The sequence below is a fragment of the Euprymna scolopes genome, chromosome 21 (assembly GCF_053919585.1).
Source record: "Euprymna scolopes isolate OS-2025 chromosome 21, ASM5391958v1, whole genome shotgun sequence".
NCBI classification, from domain to species: Eukaryota; Metazoa; Mollusca; class Cephalopoda; order Sepiida; family Sepiolidae; genus Euprymna; species Euprymna scolopes.
Window position 1 is genome coordinate 115,134,847 of NC_136502.1, and position 25,766 is coordinate 115,160,612.

A 25,766-nucleotide genomic window follows, 5' to 3' on the forward strand; every position below is an offset into this window, starting at 1 on the left:
GTATTACATTTTTTATAATTTTCTTAGTTACTATAACTTATAAAAACGAAATAACAATAAAGAAAACTCTGAAAACGAAATAGCAGTAAAGAAACTTACAAAACCGAAGTGTCTATGCTGTTATAACTTATAAAGACGAAATGACAGTAAAACTTTGCTGATATATCTTTTAATAATGTTCTTTGCTGCTAAAGCTTATGAAACGAAATAGCAATAAAGTAACTTATAAAAACGAAACAGAAGCAAATACACTTATAAAAAGATACAACAGCAAATAAATTTATAAAAAGCAATAAATAAAGTTACAAAAAGACATAGCAGTAAATAAAGTTACAAAAAGATTTAGCAGCAAATAAAGTTATAAGAACGAGACCGAAACAAATAATTTAATAAAAACATTTTGCATAAAAATGAAATAGCAACAATATAAAAGTTTGGAGATAAGTCCCCATAATCAAATACATTCTGAAGCTACATTACCTTAAGTTCTTGGGTACTTGGATGAGTATATTTCATTTTGATCAAAACGAGTACAGCATTATGGTAACGTTTTACATCTACAAAATAAAAATATGATTGAAGTTATGATATTTTATCTATAACATGAAAATTTTATAAATTATATATTATTTATAACTTGAAAATCATATAAATTAAATACGATTATAGTTATGATATTGTATTTATGATTGAAAATTATATAGACTAAATACGATTGAAGTCATGATATTTCATTTATAATTGGAAAATTATATAAATTAAATATGATTAAAGTTATAACATTTTATTTATAACTGGAAAATAATATAAATTAAATACGATTACAGTTATGATATGTATTTATGATTGGAAAATTATATAAATTAAATACGATTATAGTTATGATATTGTATTTATGACTGGAAAATTATATAGACTAAATACGATTGAAGTTATGATATTTTATTTATATTTATAACTTGAAAATTATATAAATTAAATACGATTGAAGCTATATTTTATTTATAATTTGAAAATTATATAAATTAAACACAATTGAAGCTATATTTTATTTATAATTTGAAAATTATATAAATTAAATACGATTGAAGCTATATTTTATTTATAATTTGAAAATTATATAAATTAAACACAATTGAAGCTATATTTTATTTATAATTTGAAAATTATATAAATTAAATACGATTGAAGCTATATTTTATTTATAATTTGAAAATTATATAAATCAAACACAATTGAAGCTATATTTTATTTATAATTTGAAAATCATATAAATCAAATAAGAATGAAGCTATGATATTTATGGAAAATTATATAAATTAAAAGCAATAATAATAATTGCAATGCTAATAAGCATAAAAACTATCGGAACATTATTGCAAAATTAACTCCCGGTAAACGTTAAGTGTGGCTATAGATTTATTGGTGTTTTTCCTTGGAACAATGTCACATCATTAGCATTCTAACCCAATCAATAATGAGTATATCCGTAGACCCTTCCTTAGTAATCGAACATTATACAATGTAAAGAGTAAAATGAATATATATATATATATATATATATATATATATATATATATATATGTGTGTGTGTGTGTGTGTGTGTGTGTCCTTGTAACAGAGCGCATGCGTATATATGCAAAGGCATGCGGAATGACGTCATTGGTTAGAAAAAAGAAGACTATAAAAAGGAGAGAGCACGTCAGAGAGGACGATCACGTTAGAGACGTGGGTGAAACGAGAAGTCACGTGTGGCGGGAGAATGAGGAAACAGATGTTGTTACAAAAAGAAAGGAGTCGAGTTATTATTTGTTCTATGTTCTTAGCGACGTACTGAGCGTATAACGTGTTGGGTCCCGTGTGTAACGTTACATCATAGGCTGCGTTGCAAAGGTCATGAGATTTCCATTATTATATTCATGACAATGCTCGATTGTTTTGCTAGTTTTTAAATATATTAAAAACAAAATAACAAAATGAAATAAACTTGTTCGTTTTTTAACGTTTCATTTCAACAGTTTGTTTAAACCCAAAATTCTGGCCGCCAGTTTAATAAATTACGCCATAATGGATAAAGGTTTAATTTTTAATTAATGTCTGCAAAACAAAAGGATTTAAATTAAATAAAAAGAAGTAAAAACAAGTTCTGTTTTTTTTTTTTTAGATGAGGGCTAATTTTACCTGTATTGATCGGACTATTGTTCTAATCTTAAGTGTTATTTGTGTAACATTTCGGTCGGATTGTCTTTCGGCCATCCTCAGGCATGTTGGTTGTTGTTTGGAAAAGAAAAGAGAAAAGCTACTAGCTCCATAGATATTTTCGTATTCTTCGAGTTAGTCTCTGTTTTATGACTGTCGTTTCGTATGGGTGAAAAATTTGGTTGAAAAAGGTGAGGCAACTCCAATAAAGGTCGACGAGGGATTATCTCCCTTCCATAGCGGAAATTTTAAGAGTATGCAATTTGTCAGCCATTTTGTTCACAGATACGAAATCATAACTAGAAAACAGAGACTAACTCAAAGAATACGAAAGTATCTATGGAGCCGGAATAACACTAAAGACAAAAACAATAGTCTGATAATATTATATCAAAATATTGCAACACTTAATATGACCCAACATTTTATGTAAAGCAATCATCTTCTCTGTTAAATTGTTTGTATCTCTTATTCAATATAACTGATAGAATATATGTTCATGAAATGTACACAGATGCCTGTTGTAAAGTATAGGCTTGGTGAGTGTCGGCCGCCATTCAAGCTGACTGACTGCTGAACGTGTTAGTGTCTATCAGGAATAAAATCGTTAGCGTTAGGAAGGGCATCAGCTTTAAAACTTTGCTTTCAAAGAAACTTGTTTTCAAATCTTTTTTGTCTTTCGAGAGATGTCTAACCTCAGCAGCAGGAACAGACGATATTAAACTGTGCAATCAGGAGTAAGATTGTTTTCAGAATTTTGAAAGACAAAAAACAATTCTTTGATTTGGAAACTGGCATAAAACCATTTTCTTTGAAAAGTTTGTTCATACATAAAATTCTGACCGGCATTCAAATAGTTTGTACTCGGCTAAATTAAAGAAAAGGAAATTAAAAACAAAAAAAAATTTACTTCTTTAATTCTTATATTCATCACTTTCTCCTCACTCAAAAGACGAAAATATAATTTATCAATTTATTACTCGGGAGATAGTCAAACATTAATGGTCATAAAATAACTTATTAAAGAAAAGAATGGAATGTTCTTAAAAAGGATTTAAAAAATGACTGCATCCATGTTAAATTTTTATGCAACAGGAAAGCAGAAAAGTACCTTGAAGCATCTCTAGGTAGATATTTAGAAAAGATGAATAAACATTGTAGCTTTAAGTGCTATATATATATATATATATATATATATATATATATATATATATATATATATATATATATATATATAGAGAGAGAGAGAGAGAGAGAGAGAGAGAGAGCGAGATACTATAACAATAATATATATATATATATATATATATATAGAGAGAGAGAGAGAGAGAGAGAGCGAGATACTATGACAATAATATAATTCATCAATTTAAATGCAATTGCAGTACCGACTACGTGGGTCAAACGATGATAAGATCGGATGGTAAGGTTCCACAACACACATCTCGCAAAATCAGGAATGAAAACCACCTACCAATGGCAGTTCTTAGTAACATATTCAATAGCTGGCCATTTATAAACAATCATGTATTACAAACTTCAGCATTGACTCATTTACATAATGTCCATAATTTGCTGAAAAATCGCAGGGAGACTTTGACCCCAAAAGGAAGTCTGTTAAACTTGTACAATCCCTTATGGGTATTAATACTTAGCAACTTTGAACACACCTCATCGACTGGAACTTGTAAGTACGCGTCACTGAGGTCGATTTTAGAAAAATATTTCCCTCTACTCAGTTTCGCAAATATCTCTTCAGATTGCGATCTTGTAATGCCCTGTTTAAGCCTGTCGCGAAGTCGGCGCAAACCCGAATCTCCTTATTCTTCTTTTTGATGTAAACCGTTAGTGCAGCCCACTCACTGTGATCAATTTTTCCGATGACACCCATGTTTTCGAGTCTTTCTAATTCACCGTCTATCTGTTCTATAGCGGCGTATGGAACATTTCTTTTCTTTCTGAACACTAGTTGTTCATTTACTTTTATGCCAAATTTTTCTACCGCTTTTGTACACCTTCCCAAACCGCCTGAAAATACGTCTGGGAAATTCTCTTAACTCCCTCTTAAGTTTTTCTGTCTCCACATTCGAATCCTCAACCTTTTGGCAAAATGAGCTTAAAGGCAGATCGCATAGTCTAAACATTTCGAACAGATCAGTTCCAAAGAGGTTGTTTAGTTTTCGCATGACAAAAAGTCTTGCTTTTTCGGCCCTGTTCTGGAAAAATATTCCTCAATAATTCTCCTTCAAAGATAATGTTTTCGTCACTGACGCTTCTCGCCGTTTTATGTGTTTTAATCATAGTGGGTCTCCTAAGCCTCTTCCATGTCTGTACATTAATAATGGAAATGTCAGACTCACTATCAAGCTGTAGCCTTACTTTCTTTTTAAACATTTTGACCTGTACATATTTCCGGATATTTTGTTCCTCAGGTTCAATTTTCGTAAATTTAATGGATGTCTTTCTACCAGATTTTTTCTATCATGCGATGCTTTATGCCCTTTCTGGTGGCAGTTGTTACATTGTTTGAATTTGTAGGGACAATTATTTCCACACCTCCAACATGGTCCATGTGGATCTTTTCCCTGTTTCTTTCTCTGGTTATTTTTTTGAATTCGAATTTTTCTTTTGATGGATCTTTTTAATATGCAACACTCTACTTTCCTCTATGTCACGATTGTCTTGTTTCAACGTCATAAACCGTTCACAGTTTTCCACTAAGTTTTGTAGTTTTAAATTCGGTTCGTTTTCAAGTTTATTTAAAACACGACGCCTGATTTCAGCGTCTTTATTTAAGACCAGCCCTTGCACAATTATTAAGCATTTAAAACTATCTGCTGATAATTCCTCCAGTTTAAAATCGTCGCAATGCTTGTTCACTATACTTGCATAAGTAGTGTAGTCGTCTTCCTCTCTTCTAGTAACATTCATACATTTATATTGCCTATGGAAAAGAGAGTTTTTTGCAGAAAACAGTTCTGTAAGTAGCGTAACTGTTTCTTGGAAGCTCAACTCACTGGTCTTTTTGGGGAGAATAAAATTCACGAACTTTGTATGCTCGGCTGTTCCCAATTTCCTTAGCAAAAGTCTAACTTTTTTCGCGTCTGACCAGGTACCATAATCCGATATAAAAATATCCTCATATCGTCTATAGTACTGGACGAAAGTGACATCGTCTTCTGGATTATAATTGAAATTTTCAATAGTGGCCCACACAGCTGTTTGAGAAAATACGTTGTGATTATCGTCCGCTTTAGTTAACTGTGTTGCCTCCAGAATTTTTCTTTGCTCCTCCTCTGTTTTCATCAATATTTCCTCGAAGCGTTTCTGTTGTTGAAGCATTTTTTTTCTTCAAATGCTTGTTTAAATCTCTCTTCTCTTTCTATTTGTTGTTGAATTTGCTGCTTTTGCAACGCAAGATTTTGTTCTGCCTGGAATCGGAACAATTCCAACAGTGAATCTTTGAATTTCGCATCCATCATACGAATTCAGTTTACAATTTACGCTTGTATTAAAGAAATATTCCTTAGTAAAAAAAAAAAAATCAACCAAGTTTTCTTTCCCAATTCTTTTGTTTGAAGAACAACAGTTTAGCAGTCCTTTTGTAACTTAATTTGTTGAACGCTATATTTCTAGTCTTACTAGAAACAATCTAGCGAAATAACATTTGTTTAACATTTTTTGCACGCATCTTCACGTAGCAAAAATAAAATCCGTCGTTTTAAATATTCGACGAATTCGTATGGGAAACTTTTAGTTTTTTTTTACCCTCTTTGCCTTTTGCAAAAAATGACTTGATTCTTTACGTGTTTGCTAAGCACAAATGAAGTACGCGAATATTTATTTTTCAGGGTCTGTCTCTTTTTCTCTTGAAAAAGTCAAGCGTGTTTTTTTTTTCAAATCCCAGACGTTATCGAAATAAGGATAAGCTTACACGGTATTTGCTAGTTGGTTTTGGACATTTCACTTTGCAGAAGAAAATTCTTACCGCAGGAATAATGGCTTCTGATGAAGAAAAAAAACAACCCGTTTTCCCTTTCTAAAACACTTGTTAAGTGTGTTCAATTGTTAAGTAATTGACAACATTCGCGTTTTTCGCTGTAGATTTTGGTAGCAAGTTTTTCCCGTCGCCAAATTACTATTGTAGCAATTAATTCGCTGTTAATCCTTGCGTATCCAAATATCTGTCGAAATGACGAAGGTGTTCTGCCGTAAAGATTTTACGAATCTTTATTCCAACTACTTTTGGTGATTCTCTGCAGTGACGCTCGTTTCGATTCTTTGTCGCCAATCTGTTGTGTCATGGAACAACAGTGAAAATGAGAACAATCAAGTCGAGGTTCGGTTAAGGAGCAAGTGTATTAACAATAATGTACAAAGATAGGAAAGCGTGTATATCTGCTGGGCACTCGGCTAGCAGTTGAAGTGCAGTCGCATCTCTCTCACCGGTGTTGGAATTAATAGCGCTATTTATAGTGCTAATCGGTGTAATTTCCTCTGTTCAGGGAAGGCCGGTATAACACCTAATAAATTAGTTAATGGATCCTTCTGCAGTTTAAATTCAGTTTTTCTGTGTGTCTCGCTCAGCAACGCCCGACCAATGACGAAAACCGCAGAATTATACCGAGTGAGAATAAAAAAAGACGTGCGAACGAGCAGACGGCCAAAAATAGGAAGAAGAAAAAAATAAAGGAAAGAGGGTATTTTTTACGACCTAACCCAGCGTAGTATAAACACCCCCAACCAACCTCCCCATGTTAAGAATGGCTTTCGGAATGAACACCTCAACCTCGGAAACCGTTATTAAGATGGGGAGGTTGAGGTGTTTATACTACACTTAGTTAGGTCGTAAAATACATTTTTAAATGTCGTTTAAACGAATTAAGCAAATAAAGGAGATTATCATTTTTAGGAGTTAAACGACGCTGGTTTCCGTCGTAAAAATAGCAAAATAACTTTCCATACACAAACAAAACAAAAAAATATCTGTTCACCAATTCAAAGAAACAAAACTTTTATAACAATAAAAAAAAATATAGTAAAATTTATGAATTTATTACGGTAGGTTGTTTGTTTTATTTTCTTTCTTTTGTTCTTTCTTTTATTGACTTCCGTTCGCTCGGTATAATCTGGCGACGTTGCCGAGCGAGGCTCAGGAAAAATACGGAATTTAAATTGCAGAAGTATCAGTTAATGTGCAAAATTAGATGTGTAAAGGAAAAAACTTGACCTTTACTCCTGATCTAAAATGGAACACGTACATCAAATCTGTTGCCAGGGACGCTTGGAAAATGGTGAGATCCTTCTACTGCTCCAGAAGATATCTCACTACTGATGCAATTCTCTATCTCTATAAAAGCCAAGTACGTCCAAGGATGGAGTACTGCTGCCACATCTGGGCAGGAGCTGCTAAAAACAGCCTATCCTGCCTTGACAGAGTACAAAATAGACTTTGTGGTATAGTGGGGGATGCTCTTTTCTCTTCCCTGCAACCTCTCTCCCAGAGAAGAGACGTTGCGAGCCTGTCTTTGTTTTATCGTTACTTCCATGGCACGTGCTCGTCTGAGCTCCAATCTCTAGTCCCTCCTCGCCAATCTTTCACGAGAAACACCCGTCTGGCTGAAACTACTGTCACAATTTTCTCCACTCTATATCTGTGCCTAAATCCAAACGTAGATTCCATGAACAAAACTTCTTTCTTAGAACTGCACGCCAGTGGAACTCTCTGCCGCTTGCCTGTTTCCCACCTGACTACAACTTGGACGTCTTCAAGTCCAACATAAACAAACTCCTGACAACCCCCCCCCCTTAAGTAAGACACTCTATCAAAACTCCCAATACTAATGATTACTACAATACTATCTCATTGATTACTGTACACGCAATAACCCTTATCCCTGAGTGGCCTTCGGGCCTTGATAAGTGGTGACCCCCATGTAAAAAAAAAACAAAAAAAAAGCATTATTTATTAAACCCAGACTAATATAATATTTGGCAACAGCTAAGTTTTTTTGGAAGAGTAGGTTTGAAGTAGGTTCAACTGCTTGATCTTTCAAATAGGAATTAGAAATGAGTTCAGCCCGGATTTTCTCATCCCTATGTACTGTTCATAACTTTATCTGAATATATATATATATATATATATATATATATATATATATATATATATATATATATATATATATCTTTTTTTTTTCTTTTATTAGGGGTAAACAGTTACATATGGTCAAGTAAATAATTCCTAATGAAAGAAATATTCCGCTCTTTTTATTGAGCACTATTTAACAACCTTGTTGTCTTCATTAGTTTTGACTTTTGAACACATCTCAAACAAAGCTCCCCCGCTATGGAGCACTTTTAAACGTTTGGTTCGTTTACTGGTAAACATGGAAAGAATTAATTTCCAAACATCCCTTAAGAATATTCCAACTACCAGCAACAGGAATTATTTACTTGACCATATGTAACTGTTTACCCTTAATTAAAGAAATATTCAGCTCTTTTTATTGAGCACTATTTAACAACCTCGTTTTCTTCATTAGTTTTGACTTTTGAACACATCTGAATATATATATATATTAAAAAGTTTGTCTCATGTCCAGGTAACCTACATCTAACATTTCAAGTCTTTAGACCCAAAATTGGCAGAGGAGTTTGGTTTGCAAAGTTCAACTCTTTCAACCTTGACCCCATGGCAGCCAAATTTTCGCCCCAAATCTGATTAAAAAGCTTGCTTCATGTCTGAATACACTTTATGTAAAATTTCAAATGTTTAGACCAAAAATTGACTGAATAGTTTGTTAGAGACCGCCAAGGGGAAATCTTTTATACTGCGACCCTTTCGCAGTCAAATTGTCGGCCAAAAACCGATTAAAAAGCTTGCTCTATGCCTGAATACACTTTATGTAACATTTCAAATATTTAAACAAAAATTGGCTGAGTAATTTCGTAGAGATTGCAGAGGTCAATTTTTTAAAAAGATTTGACCTCAATTTTGACCCCTTAACAGTTATTGCTTTAGGCTCAAATCAAATTAAAAAGTTTGATCCATGTCCAAAAAACCTACATCTAAAATTTCAAGTGTTTCGACCCAAAATTGGCGGAGGAGTTTGGTAGAGTTTTCAAAGATCGATTTGTTGAATTTTGACCCCTTGACAGACAAATGTCTGGCCGCAAAACCAATTAAAAAGATTTTCTCAAATCTGGTACGACTTATGTCAAATCTGGAGTCTGTAGACTGAAAATTGACAGTAGTTTGTTAGGGAAATGTACACACACACAAACAATTTCACTTTTGTAGATATATAGATAGATATGTATAAATAGTGTAATTCACCGTCTGAAGAGACGCTATTTTTGAATATTTTTGAATGACATAAAATTTGAAATTGTCTGAATGGTCATGAAACAATTGTAACGAATATAAAAATACACAATATGATGCTCTCATTTTTTATTTTATTGTCTTGATTTTGTGAATATATATATATATATATATATATATATATATATATATATATATATATATATACTCCTATAAATTCGTTTTTCTTTTGTGTGTATTGATATTCATATTAAAAATCCTTTTTTCTATTTATTTAAAAAGAAAAATACAATTAAATCCTTTTTTCTATTTATTTAAAAAAAAATACAATTAAATCCTTTTTTCTATTTATTTAAAAAGAAAATACAATTTTCTTATATATGGGTCGTGGAATTGCATTCACTAGCAAAAGATCTAGCTAATTTGCATATTCTTTTAAACATTCATTTTAATTCCCTATTAGTTGCTTCGGTTTTCTAATGGGATAATCATCTTTAGTTAACTATTACGTGTAATTATATTTATGCAGATATTCTACATGATTTATACTTGCATAATATTTGCGTAAAAAGTTTATAGTAAACACAAAATTGTTTCCATATATATTTATGTATACATATATATTTTTGTTTAATCTATTAGTCTATATATCTATATATCTATAAAAGTCAAAGTGTCTGTGTGTCTGTCTGTCTGTGTACATTTACCTACGCAATAATTTTGTCAATTTTAAGTCTACAGACTCGAAATTTGATATACAGAGTACTGAGATTTGGGAAAATCGATGTGATCGGTTTTCGGCCAGAAATTTGTCTGTTAAGGGGTTAAAGTTCAACGATTTGACCTTTGAGAACTCTACTAAACTCCTCCGACAATTTGGGGTCTAACCACTTGAAATTTTAGATATAGGTTCCTTGGAGATGGATCTAATTTAATAACTGGATTTGAGCCCAAAACAATAACTGTTAAGGGGTCATAATAGGGATCAAAGTTTTTAAAAATTAACCTCTGCGGTCTCTACCAAATTACTCAGACAATTTCTGGTTTAAGCATTTTAAATTTTACATAAAGGGTATTCAGAGATTGGGCAAGCTTTTTAATCGGTTTGGATCGAAAATTTTTAGTTATCAACATATAAATGTATGTATGTATGTATGTATGTATCTATGTATGTTTGCATGTCTGCCTAAAACTTTCGACAGAAGCGACATGTTTTACCAAGATCAGTATCGTTTTAAAGTTCGACCTTTCAAACGACAAATATCGAAAAATTGGCTAATAACATTAATATCTTCACCTTCAACTAGGCACTTTTCTATGAGGGAGTCGCTTTTTTTGCCGATAGTTTTGAAAGTCATCCTCTCCTTTAGATGGTCTAGCGTTAATTTAAACATAAATCACTTCAGGTTTGGCGGTGGTCGTAACCGCAAAGACGTCAGGTGTTTTCCCCCGTTCTTTTCCTACTTCGCGGTATGGCTTCGAGCCTGCCTTCCTAATACCACTTTCTTTTTTTTTTTTTTGCTCAACATACACATCCAAACACCCGGGCAACGCCGGGCTGAAATGCTAGGATATATATATATATATATATATATATATATATATATATATATATATATATATATATACTGGAAATTGTACTTCTTTTGCTTTGTGTATTCAGGTTTTGAATTCTCAGTTGTATAAATGGGTGCAGTTACTCAAATTACTGAGTGTGATTTTTAAATGAAAATTTGGCACTAAACTAAAGCAGAACACCTGAAGCTGCAAGAAGTATTTTGCTGAGAAATCGGTTTTCTAGAAAGCGGTGTCAGGGTCATGTTGGCTGTGTGCCGAAGCGAGACAACAAGATGTGGACATTATTAGAAAAGTCTCGGCGTGCTAATTAGGCCAAAAGGTGAAATGTAAAGTAAACTTGAATTGATATTTCTAAGATCCGTCCATTCAGTTTGAACGATTAGCAATAAAAATATTATTTCGAACTTGTGTTTGACAGACGAACAAACATCTTATAAGGATTCATAGTTGCATTTGATGTATGTACATGCATATATATATATATAACTAAATTTAAGTATAGCTAAAAGAAATAACTACTATCTTTAAAAGTGATAAAAATAGCAATTGGTGTTTCGTAGCATAATAGCATACGAACCTGATCTTAGACTCTGTCATACTGAGTTAGAGCCTCGATATAGTAAGCCACGCTGATGAGTTATGGATAAGGCGAAACACTTGTTTGTGGATAAATGTTTTATATATTAGTAATCCAGGTAAATAAATACAATAAAAACAATGGATATATGTGTGTGTGTGTATTTATGCTTATATTTATGTATCTGTGTGTGTGTATATATATATATATATATATATATATATATATATATATATATATTTATTACATTTTCACCCCAAACAAGGCAAATTGCCACTTTGGTGTAGGGGGCTACTATCAGGGGCAACAACTACTGGGGTACTATGTATGGATTTGGGCAGCAAGATGTTGGTTCACGTTACACTTGAACTTTTGCACGTCAGTACTGTTGGGGAAGCAGGGACCTGGAATGGAATTCCAGAGTCTAGCGGTTCTGGGGAAGAAACTATTGGAGTAAAAAGATCTTTTACATCTAGGGATCTCTACAGTGTGTGGGGTGGGATTTAGCTGCCTGTCGGGTTTGTCAAGGGTGCTCACGTCGTGAGGGCACAAGTGATTGCAGTTCATCAGAGCATTCACCACTAAAATACTTGTAGAACAGGCCGAGGGATGCAGCATTTCGTCGATGGGACAGAGGCTGAAGCTTAGATGCCAGTTCAGGGCCTATCAGGTTTGCGACTCTCTTTTGAACCTTGTCAAGGAGCGAGAGACTAGTAGCAGATGCACCAGCCCAGATGTGACAGCAATACTCCATACATGGGCGAATGGTGGCCTTATAGAGGTACAGGATACTTTCGGGTGTTAGTAGTTTTTTAGCACGGTAGAGAGAGCCCAACTTTCTTGCAAAGGCCCTGGCAATGCCTTCAATGTAATTTTTCCAACTCATGTTTCCTGTGAACGTTAGGCCAAGCAGTTTGAAAGATGTACTCTCAAATAAAGAGTCGTTGGCCATTGCTATAGCTGGTAGAGAGGGTTTCTTGTAATTATTGAAGGAAACTAGTTTAGTCTTGGCAGCATTGAACGCGACCAACCACTTTTGTCCCCATTCCACCACAGATTGGAGGTCTTCCTCTAGTGTTTCTGCCATTTCTTTAGAAATGTGTTCATTCGTCTTCTTGTCATGCCTGCCATAGAGTGTAGTGTCATCAGCATATATACCCATCTCAGAGGCAATTTTGTCAGGGAGGTCATTTATGAATATCAGGAACAATAGAGGTCCAAGGATAGAACCCTGGGGCACCCCCGCATTTATATCATATTGTTTAGATGTACGACCGTCGAGGACAACTCGGATTTTTCTCTGATCTAAGAAGGATTTAATTATGTTAAGTATATTCTACCAGTGATACCGTATGATCTAATTTTCCTGAGGAGACCCTCATGCCATACCCTGTCAAAAGCCTTAGATATATCTAGAGCTACCGCTCTGCCCTCCCCTGCTTTGTCCAGTGAATGGTATATATGTTCAGAGATCACAGTTAGGATGTCTGCTATGGAACGGGCTTGTCTAAATCCATATTGTTTTTCAGTCAGAAGTTTAGCATCTGTAAGGTGCTGGACTAGAGCATGGTTAATTAAGGTCTCAAATATTTTGGCAAAAAGTGGGAGGAGGCTAATGGGGCGATAATTTGATGGGTCAGTCCCTTCGCCAGAATTCTTGAATACTGGTACAACAGAAGCAGTTTTCCAACAGCCTGGAAAGCAAGCTTCATTAAGGCATTTGTTGTAGAGTTTGGAGAGAACTGGAGCTACTTCGGCTAAGCACTTTTTTAATAGCACAGCTGGGATAACATCGGGTCCACATGCTTTTGAAGTGTCAAGGTTTTTTATGATAGCATGCACCTGAGCAGGGGTGGTTTTCAGATCGTCTAGCGTGGCGTCTGTCCGCATAGGAAAGTCAGGTAGGGGGTGGTTAGAAGGGTCCAGTGTGGAGTTTGAGGCAAACCGACTGGCAAGCATGTTAGCCTTGTCGGTTGCTGAGGAGACAACCACGTGATTGTTGGTTAGTGGAGGAATTGTTGATTGCCCATTATTTACTACACTGTTGTAGATTTTCCAGAAGTCTCGAGTTCCTAGTTTTTGTGCTTCGATGCGCTTTTTAGTGGTTTCCGTAAATTCTCTCTTAGCTGTTGCTATTTCTTTCTTAACATTATTTCTAGCTTCTATATACTTCAGTCTGTTTGAACTGGACTTACGTCAGTTAAACCTACGGTATGCATGCTGCTTTTGAGCAATGGCAGTTGCGCAAGTCGACATAAACCATTGGGGAGAGTGGGGCTTACTATAAAATTTCCGCATGGGAACATGCGCTTTGATTGCAGTTTTGAACCAGTCAGTGGTCTCGTTTGCACACTGTTCAGCAGGAAGAGAAAAAATATTTCTCCATGGGGCATCTCTGATTAGTTCCCTGATGGCTTCCCAGTCAGCCTTTTTATAATATCTCGTTGTTTTGAGCACTGGCTCTTCAGTTTTGGCTCTAGAGTTTAGGGCGATTTCAACCATTATCACTGCATGATCAGCGTTCCCGAGTGGGCTGTGGGCTTTTGTTATGCAGTCATCGGGAACTGTGGTCAAAAACAGATCTAGAAGTGATGCGCGTTGTTCTTCCTGGTCAGGGAAACGGGTTGGAAATGTAACAATTTGTGATAGGGAGTGAGATATAGTGAAGCTATGAGTTGTGCTGCCCGCTGCATCTGTGTAAATAGAGAATCCAAGCCAGTTTTTGTGGTGGACATTAAAGTCACCAAATACATGTATTTGTGCACTAGTGTCGAGGGACAGTGCCGTGTCTATGCTGTCAGAGACTTTGTTTATTATGGTGCAGTCCTGAGTCGAGGGAGAGCGGTAGAGAAAATAATAGTAGCTAATATTGTGTTGCATGTTTAGTCTAAAGCACATAAAGGCTTGATCATCTGTTTCTAGGTTTGTTTCTCTAGTCAGGGGGAGGGTATTACGAATGTAAACTCCAAGTCCGTGCATGTGTCTGTCAGAGTCCTTACGGCAGAGTGGGAGATATCCAGGCATGTTAAAGTGGTTAGAGGGGATGGAGGAGTGTAGGTTAGTCTCACTTAGTGCTAAGATATCCGGGGTATTTGTTAAGAGAAATGCTTCAACATCAGCTAAATTAGTTCTAAGCCCATGGATATTTGTGAATGCGAGCCTCAAGGGAGGAGGCAAGTTGGATTTGTTTGTCCCTAAGCCTGGTTTAAGCATATTTTTAGATTGTACTGTCGTCATATTTTTTTTTAAAGAGTTTCGGTTTAGGTAAGGGGGAGCTAAACAAGAGGTTATGCAGAGCATCAGACATGCATCACAAGTAGACCATCAGCTGACCTTTCTCCAATTAGGATTGTGGCCTCAGGAAAGCCCACCGGGGATGAGTGCAGGGTCCCTTTCCATGCACGTCATGGCACTACAAACAACCCAATATTATTCAACTGTTGATGGAGCAGCTGCTCTAAGCGCTACCAAAGAGTTAGGGCTCCTGTACTACCAGTCGGGAACAGCAGCCAGGAACTGTCAATCCGGTATATATATATATATATATATATATATATATATATATATATATATATATATATATATATATATATATATATATATGTATTTGCAAGCGTTCAAAACTAAAGGACAACTTTTCAGTTCTAAGGGAGACTCCTCTTCCTAACTCGCAAGGGGAGATAAATCAATACCGAATTTAGTAATCGCGAATAAAAATCATATGTATATATGGCCTATATTTTGCCTTTTTTCTTCTCTCCCTTCCTTATTGGACTGACGATACAATAAAGTTCTATGTAACTTTTATTCCTCATCTTTTAATTTAATATATATATATATATACATATATATACAGATTAAACAAAACAAGTCATCAAAATTGGCTGCATATTTCAACTGACGTCAAGGGGATGGGCAAGAATCAACATCAGAATGGAGAGTGGTATTATCAGCTTAGATGTAAACTTTCTGAATAATAAACCGTGGAAGCTAAACTGAAGATCACTTAAGAGGCACAAATTTTCCAGAAAATCAAGTTTACTGTTAACAAATTTTCCAGAAAATCAACAAGTTTACTGTTAACAAATTTTCCAGACAATCAAGTTTACTGTTAACAAATTTTCCAGACAATCAAGTTTACTGTTAACAAATTTTCCAGAAAATCAACAAGTTTACTGTTAAATAATTTTCCAGAAAATCAACAAGTTTACTGTTAACAGATTTTCCAGAAAATCAACAAGTTTACTGTTAACAAATTTTCCAGAAAATCAACAAGTTTACTATTAACAAATTTTCCAGAAAATCAAAAAGTTTACTATTAACAAATTTTCCAGAAAATCAACAAGTTTACTGTTAATAAATTTTTCAGACAATCAAGTTTACTGTTAAGAAATTTTCCAGACAATCAAGTTTACTGTTAACAAATTTTCCAGAAAATCAACAAGTTTACTGTTAACAAATTTTCCAGAAAATCAATAAGTTTTCTGTTAACTAATTTTCCAGAAAATCAAGTTTACTGTTAACTAAGCTTTCAAAAATTTTACAAATAATGCAGAGGAGATTAACAGAACGATACTTGAGTCAGACAAATCGCCAGCATTTTTAAAGATGGGGACAACAGAGGACTCTTTTTAACGAGAAGGAAAACAGAACTGGAATTGAATAATTTCGAGAGAATAGAAGAAAGTTTAGGAGCACAACATTTGAGAACAACAGCTGTAATTGAATTAGGGCCGGAAGCCTAAGACTAGAAAGCCTAAGAAAGATCCCTGGCAACCATGTTTGGTGTGATATTTATAGAACCAAGAGAGTGATAAATTTTCAAAGGAAAATTCGGAAGAATAGCAGCAGAATCATCAAGGAAAGAATTGTCAACAAAAAAAGATGAGCCAAAAGATCATTTTTATCCTTAGAATGGAAATAACCTGAAGGCTATTAAAAAGAAGGGGAACAGCAGTCTTTTCCACCATTAATAACACTATTGAAAATGCTTCAAAAATCACCATTAAGAACATTGTAATAACCTTTGTTGATCTTGAAGACACAGTAATAGCTACTCTGTGAACATCTAACGTTGAATATCGAATACAGCAGAAAATCATGGAAACATTTACCAGAAAGAACAGTTGGAAATAAGTCATGCACCATCCACTATGACTATCCAATTCCTAAAGTTACGTAATTAGAAAATGGAGCCATAAGACCTGACATAGTGATATGAGAAAAGAAGGGGAAAGAAGCAACCTTAGTAGAAGTTAGTGTCCCCAATCATGCTGAGTTACTTAGAGCTGATAGGGAAAAGATAATGGAATACCAAGGTCTTATGTATGACATGAAAAGAAATTAGAATCTTAGGGAGATCTTCATCATTCCAGTTATTATAAGAGCAATTGGACTCATGAAAAAGAATTTCAAAAACTACACGGCAAATATACCCGATGAACCAAGTGCGAGAGAGATTCAAACAATTGCATTTAAAGGCACGGTTAAAATCTTAAAACGGTCTCTTGGTTGGAATACCTGAGTTAGTGGGTGAATGTTTGTTTTCCACAGGATGCTCCATCCCCGGCTTTAAGAAACTGTGTACTACCGTAAGAGAATTTCCAATGATACTAGCATTAAATATTAAATTATTAAAATATTTAATATTTAAAAGGGTATAGTGGATAAAAAAAAAACGGAGACATATTCAATCTGCGATGATATACTAATATATAGTTATCAAGTAGTCATTTATGAACCGATCATTATGAATTGTGGAATATATATTCTCGGCTATACGGTGAATAATATGAGCATATCATGTTTTTAAGAAATTTGTTGCCATTGCTACTTGCAACAGAAGTGGGGATATTTTATTAATATACAGATATTTAATCTTAATTTTAATAAAGGTCTGCAGTGCGTTATTCATTTCGAAATTGATTTGGGTGAGAAATATTTATATGCTAGCAGGCCACCCGGCGTTGCCCCGGTCGTAAAAAACGCATAAATATTATATTTTAATTATTGCAGATTTCTTGTTTATTAGAAACAGAAATACCGTAGGTATTAAAAGCAACGTTAAATTCCTGTTAAAAAAATGAAGTAAAAACAAAAAAAAAGAAAAAGAAAAAAAATGAGACATGCGCATTGCGAGTATTACGTTTTTTTCTAAACAGTTCATTTCTTGGAAGTAAAAAATACTCGAACTGATATCGAAACCAAAACCTAAAGACAGTGATTCAAGTACGATAGCCATTAGACCAGTTTGCCAAGATCTTTAAAAAGTATTTTCAAACAAACTTATTCTTAACACAGGGAAGTTGTCGTATTTCATGACCGCGCATGCACAGTCGTGAAACAGTTGACAAACAGATAAAAATCTGATGACCCTCACCAAGTACCAATTTTTCAATTTTGACCTCTTAGCAGCTCTTTTTACGCGGATGAAAACCGAGTAGAATATTTTCCACGTGTCTGTATACCCTATATGCCAAATTTCAAGTCTGTAGATCAAAAATTCGTTGAGTATATAGGTTGAGAAGTGTCCTCACATACACACATTTTCATATTTTATATATATATATATATATACATAGATGAGCAATGTTTGCATTAAATCTTTTTCTAAGTATCTGTTTGTTTACATACATTATTTAATTCTGTATTCTCTAAGTCCAATGATATTAATAACTTGAGCAAATAAAAATATCAGCCCATTTAAATTTAAAGAAAACGAGAATTATCATTCATGTTTAATTTAATTACTTTTATGTTACTTGTTAAAAAATGTGGTTATATTAAGGCGGTTAGCTTCCGAAAATGGGTTGTCAAACGTTATTGATTAATTTGGTCTGACTTTACAACTGTCAACAGGATAAATTAATTCATCGTATTAATTTGTTTACAGATTTTTCTGGACATTTCCACCATGAAAATTATGCGTCGTATAAAAGATAATTTCTTCCACAATATTCTATATTGGTTACGCTATATTTCAATTCCATTTTTAACAAACAATGTTTTATTTTATTACGAGCAGGGCGCCACGTATTGCCCGGTTACAAAATACTCATAAATATGATATTTTTTTATTTATTTAAATTTCGTATTTTTTATTATAGAACCAATTCTCTATTGATTATTATATTGTACCAAATATATAGTAGTGGTTTAAAAAGTTAAAAAAATAACATGATTTGAATGCCAGCAGCTAGAATCGAAACCCAAACATATAGCTCTCCAGGTTTATCTGTTGCCGTCTGACCTAAATTCCCATGCATACAAAATCTGAAAAAAAAAAGGTTATTAAAAATATAAATGTATATTTGCGCATGCATAGAATAGTACTTTAAGTTGACGTATGCCTGCCAAGTTTCAAGTGTTTTCGATTTTGACCATTTAGCAGCTATTTTTACCAATTAAAGACAAAATCGAATTTATTCCACATATTAAAATCCCCTTAAATTTTGTCGAGCAAAAATTGAAAGAGACCATAGAGACTGTTCCTCAGACAAACAGAGAAGGTCACTAATATATATATATATATATATATATATATATATATATATATATATATATATATATATATATATACTAGTCTGGCTTCTCGGCGTTGCCCAGGTTTTTGGAAGTGTGTGTTGAACTAAAAACAAAAAAAGTGGTAGTAGGCAGGCAGGCTCGAACCTGTGCCGCAAAGGAGGAAAAGAACGTGAAAAAAATATATGTGACGTCTTTGTCGTTGCGCCAATCGCCAAAGCAGAAGTGGCGAAGGTTTAAATTAAGGCTAGTCAATTGAAAAGGGGGATGACTTTCGAAAATATCGGTGAAAAAAAGCAACCCCTCCTTATAGAAAAGTGCCAAATTAAGAGTGAAGGAATTAATGTTTTTAGCCAATTGTTTTGGTATTAGTCGTCCAAAGGGTCGGGCTTCAAAACGATACAGATTTCGTTAAAATCCATGGCCTCTGTCGAAAGTTTCAGACAAACATACAAAATACATACATACATACATACATACATACATTTAAGCAGACAGGTGAGATTTAGATTATATATAACATGGTTAGTTGTAAGGTTAAGACTAGGTATGTTTTAAATATATATATTGAAATTAAGAGCGAAAAAGATTTTTTTCCTTTTCCTTACCTCCATTTGAAGCGTTACGTTAGTTGAAAATTGAAAATAATTACGTATACAAATGAATACGTTTTGAAAGCTGAAAATAACACATTTTTTATTTAAATATAAACACATTTATTTGTTTGTAAAAAATGCGTTATTTTCAGCTTTCCAAACATATTCATTTATATACGTAATTATTTTCAATTGTCAACTAACACAACCCTTCAAATGGAGGTAAGGAAAAGGAAACAAATCTTTTTCTCTCTTAATTTCAATTTTGCGCGACTGGCGCAACACTGCCACTGATGACTGTTTTTATTTTATTTTAAATATCGAGCCGTTTCCAAGACCATCAGCTACTACTAACACTCTCGCACGCAGAATTCCACCATGCGGTCAAGAAAAAAAAAGAAAAAACAGACACTTCATTGACAAAGATGTTAAACATCAAAATATATCTGATATAAGCAAATAAATTTGTTTATATTAAAAAAAATGCGTTGTTTTCAGCTTTCAAAACGTATTAATTTATATACGTAATTATTTTCAATATATATATATATATGTATGTATACATACATACATATATATATATATATATATATATATATATATATATATATATATATATATATATATAACATACCTGGTCTTAACTCTACAACTAACCATGTTCAGGTAGTAATACCTCTCTTCTGCACAAAAAAATGAACAAATATAGAAAAAAAGCGAATAGTTGCCATGCAGACTTAAGGTTAGTGGTATGATTAAAGCAGAGTTTTTTAAGTTGCTGAAGAGCTTTTAATTTTAGTAATAATTGGAGAAATTTCCAAAACAAAGATTTAAACCATTTGCAAATTGAGAAAATAAATCAGTATTTGCATAATAAACCGTTTTTTTTAAATATAAATTAAAAACAAGAAGAAATCGACAAAAATCGAACAAAAAATTAATAGGATCAATCAATTTGATCGGTTGCAAAGTCAGACAGAACTATTTAATAAAATTTAGTAGACATTTTTAAAAGCTAACCATTTTAATATAACCAAAAATTTTAACAGAGAAAAGAATTGCTGTACATTTCTAAATAAAATATGTAATAAAAATCTGTAATAAATTTGTAACTCAATTGATATATGCATGCACGAGCATCAATAATATATAAATTAATGAACTTATGGAATATGTATTCTAAGCAACATGGTAAGTTACGTGGTCATATTGTGTTTTTGTAAATTTTATCATTTAGAAGGAGGCCTTTAAAATCGTACCAAACACAAAAATAACTAATGCTATATTAACACAGGCGGTCTTCTACCCTGGATAAAGGTATGTTCCTATACCGAAAAGTTGGGCATTATATATATATATATATATATATATATATATATATATATATATATATTCGCGCTTCTTGTCTGGATCAGTTGGACTTTGCTTTTCAAATTTAATTCTTCACCGCTTTTCGGGTGTTTTTTTTTGTTTTTTTGTTTTTTAACCTTAATTTTTTTGATTCATCCAGCCTTGACAGACGTGTTTTTAAATATTCTCTCCGGTACTTTTCTTTTAATGATTTGGAATTCATTCCATTTGCACTTTTTTCCAAGGAATTCTGCCTTTTGGATTATTTTGGACTATTTGGAATTTACCCATTGGATTGAAATTTTAAATTCGACCGTTTTGGATTTTACCATTTTGGGATTTTTACCCTTCACCGAACTGTCCATTCATGTGAAATCTTTTTATCATTTTTCTTTTGCCTCCTGTTCCCCTTACCTCACCCTTTTTTTTTAACCAAGTAAGATCTGTGACTTACTTGTAGTTTCATTAAATACTTTTATATGCAAAATCCGATCCTGTATTTTGCTAATTCCTGCCCTCTGATGGGAAGGAGAGTATTTCTTCGAAACTTCGCGGATTAAGGACTATCCACTTATCTTGTGTTTCCTTTTTTTAAAATTAAATATGTTTTTAACTCTTTTTCAAGATGTCTTTTAACATGTTTTATTAATCATTTGTTCATATATATATATATATATATATATATATATAATGAAAACAAAGGGAGTTAGTGTTTACCTGATATACGCAATGCTAAACTTAAACTAATATAAATAACAGTATTTATATATAGAAAATTTAATCCCAACCGAATTAAAAAAAAGCTCAATACGAACAGTCGAACAATAAATTTTGATTGTAAAGTTCAACTTACAGATTTAATTTTCTTTCTCTTATACATATATATCTCTATCTTCTTCTCTATATAAATAAAATGAACTCATTTTTCCCGTCTAATTTTGACGTTAATAGGATTAAAAATCAAGATATTTTATGCAAATATAATATGCACAAACGGCAGAACAATATCTGAGGTGTGTTATAGGCTTATTATTTCTCAAATTCCTCGATAATCTTAGATTTCTATACTTTTTCTGCTGAGAAGTCACGGCCAAAATCGGTTAAGATCAATGGAAGTGGTAAAATATTTTCTCTCTTATAAATTCCTCCTCCCCCTGCTACCACTTAACACCGTTTGGGGATCATTCACAAGGAACAGTTGAGAAGAGAACACCGGTTTGGCTTCGTAGTTCTTTCATGTGAAGTTATTTAAAATCATTAAACTAAGCTGCAGTGCTCTGTGGCGTAGTGGTTAGCGTGCTGGACAATTCACATTATATTTTCACGTTCGCACCGACCTACCGTAGTCGTTTTTTTTTTTTTTTTTTTTCCTAAACAACTGGAATGGACTTTTCTTGGTGGCCGAACTGTTAACGTTGCAGATTTTTTTTTTTTTTTTTTTTCACACTTTATTTTCCTACTTTTACTCATAACTCCGAGTTTGATCCTTCCTACTTACCTACCATAACATTTATTAAAACTCCCCGCCCCGTCCCGGAAACAAACACTCGGGTAACGCCGGGTACCCCCGCTTGTATATATATATATATATATATATATATATATATATATATATATATATATACTAGCAAAAGTACCCATCATTGACTGGCTTCGAAAACAGCCTACAGAAAATGGACTCTGATTTATGAAAGTATGATAGGCTATGAAAAGAGATAGCTTCGAATTTGGGGGTATCAAAACCAAAGCAAAATATGATGACAGTAAAAATAAAATGGATAAACCCCATAATTTATTATACCATACCTGTTCACACTGAAACACTTATCACAATATTCTGCTTTTTAGCGTTCGTTTGAATCATATCTCAGTTTTACTTCTTCATTCAAAATACCAGTTATTTGAAGCTTGTCTCAATTTAATATTTTTTTATCAATAAAGTATTTTAAGCGCAATTTTATTAACAACAATTCCTTTATATCTGACTTTTAAATATATTTTATTTTATTGAAAATTATTCGTTAATCTATATATCTATAAAAGTGAGAATGTGTGTGTGTGTGTGTGTGTGTGTGTGTGTGTGTGTGTGTGTGCGAGGACACTTCTCAACCTATATACTCAACGAATTTTTATCAACAGATTTGAAATTTTGAATATAGAGCTTTTAGGCATGCGGAAAACTTTTTAATCCGTTTTCATCCGGAAAAAAGGGCAGCTAAGGGGGACTAAAATGAAAAATTAGTATGTGGGGGGGGGGGTAAAATTTTTATCTGTTTGTCAACTATTTCAACTAAATGCACATATGTGGCCGTGAAACATGACAGCTTATTTATGTTAAGAATAAGTAGTTGATTGAAATTGTCGGACTGACTTCCTCATCTTGGTTGTTATTGTCACAACGTTTCGGCCATTTTGCCCTCCGGCCTTCGTCAGGTGAACGGTTTGTTAGGAGTCTCGAACCCAACCCTTTATTATTATTACGGGGGTACCGTGTTCGGACTCCAGCTAGGCTTTGGGACATAGTTGCTGATTCTCTGTTTTTCAATGTTACTTTTTCACTGCCTTCGTTCAGGATTGAACTCAGCACCTTTGGGTAACTGTAAACTTTGATACAACGTCTAGGACCACTCGGCCATATGTCACTAGAACTAGGAATAAAGGGTTGGGTTCGAGACTCCTAACAAACCGTTCACCTGACGAAGGCCGGAGGGCAAAACGGCCGAAATGTTGTGAATAACAACCAAGATGAGGAAGTCAGTCCGACAATTTCAATCAATGAAAACAACTCATCTCAAAAATACAGACAATTACTAAGAATAAGTAGGTTTAAAAACTCTTTGTAAAAAATGTGTCAAACTGGTCGAATGGTTATCGTACTTGATTCATTGTCTTTAGGTTTTGGTTTCGATCTCAGAACGAGTATTTTTTTTTTAATTTTTTGTACTTCCAAGAGGTGAACTGTTTAGGTAAAAACATAATACTTGCATGCACGTCTCAATTTCTGTATTCATTAAAATATAATATTTATGTGTACCGGACAACGCCCGGTGGCCTGCTAGTAATAAAGATAGAGAAAAACTCTACAGAATTCAAGTAAACATCTAATATTTTGCTACTTTATTCGGATAAGTAATTACAAAATATATTTAGGAATATTACCAAATTATTTGAACTAATTAAATTTACAAATCTATTTAACCACTAGCTGTTTCCACCCGATATTGCCTGGGAATCTCTTTACTTTCATATTTTTTTTGATTTTGCTTCTTTTTTAAAATATACAGTTTTATTTTTAACAAATTATTTTAAACTAGCAAGACCTATGGAAATTCCACAGAATAAGAAATATATTTTATTAACAAATATTTAACTCTGATTCCTCTCCTCTGTAGAACATTCACAGCAGGCACTCGTCTAGTTACAACAACTGCTAACAATTTCTATTATTATTTAACTGTGCCTAAAACTAAACGTAAATTCTATGAGCAAAATTTCTTTCCTAGAATTTCCCGTCTGTGAAACACAATACTTGGGAACTGCTTCCCAGCTGACTATAAAATGGTCGTTTTCAAGTTTAACATGAACAAGTTTCTGTTGAGGCGTTCTCTTAAATAAACAAATACTACTCGAGTTCCTCCATTACCAATAATCACGGTATTGTCTCACCGATCACCTTATATTCATTAACCTCTATCCTCAAGTGGCCTTCTGGTCTTGATAAGCAGTCAACCCCACCCACCCCAGTAAAAAAAAGTAATTCAATCTTTTTGTTTTTTTGGACTAGAAACAAAAGATTAAAACAGCTGACTTTTTTATGAAAAAAAAAAAAACGAAATGCATTCTGGTATATTTATTTTCGTTATTAAATTATTTTTTTAGTAGAATTTAAAATAAGGTATTTTTAGTACTTTACACCAAGGTTTCCCAAAGTGGGCTCCACAGAGCCGTGGGGCTCTGTGAATGAGGCTGAGAGGTTCCAGAAACCCTTTTTTAAAGAGGACCAACTGCTTTACAAATAAAAAAAAAAAAAATTAAATGGCTGCAGACATTTAGTTTTTTTACTGGAAAGAGATGCGTAAAGATTTTCAGGGTGGTTCATAAAAAAGTAAATAAAAAAAAATAAATTGACAAAAAAATACAACAATTTTTGATTAATAAACAAAAAAAAAAGGTTGTAAATACGAACATATAATAAAATCACGAACAGGAATAACTAATGAACAAGCATGAATTAAAAATTGAAATTAATGTTTTTCATATTTATTTTAGAAATAATCTTGTTAGTGCTCCGGGAAAAACCTTTACCCTGCTCAGGGGTTCCATGGTGTCTATGCTTTGCACTATGTGTTTTTAGTTCAATAAATAACTGATTAATAGTAAATAAAACATAATAATTTATAAGTTATATAGAGAAGAAGGAAATATACACACGAGAAATGATAACTTTATTTTAATTTAATTTAATTTTATTAATCTCTACTTATATATAAAAGGCAGTGTGTGTGTGTATGTGTGTGTGTGTATGTGTGTGTGTGTGTGTGTGTGTGTGTGTGTGTGTGTGTGTGTGTGTGCGCGTGTGTGTGATGTTCGTACCTTATGGACTGTAACGGCTGGGCCGATT

The 25,766-nt window shown here is 33.3% G+C and overlaps 1 protein-coding gene across 1 annotated transcript in view; it reads right to left on the bottom strand.

The window, feature by feature from the left end:
* The window catches only part of LOC145242665 (protocadherin gamma-A4-like), a 423,021-nt gene that overhangs the window by 298,068 nt on the left and 99,187 nt on the right, over nt 1–25,766 (bottom strand). The window contains exon 2 of the mRNA XM_080105795.1: nt 481–557. The gene's annotated coding sequence lies outside the window, so the exon portion shown is untranslated. The remainder of the gene's footprint in view (nt 1–480; nt 558–25,766) is intronic.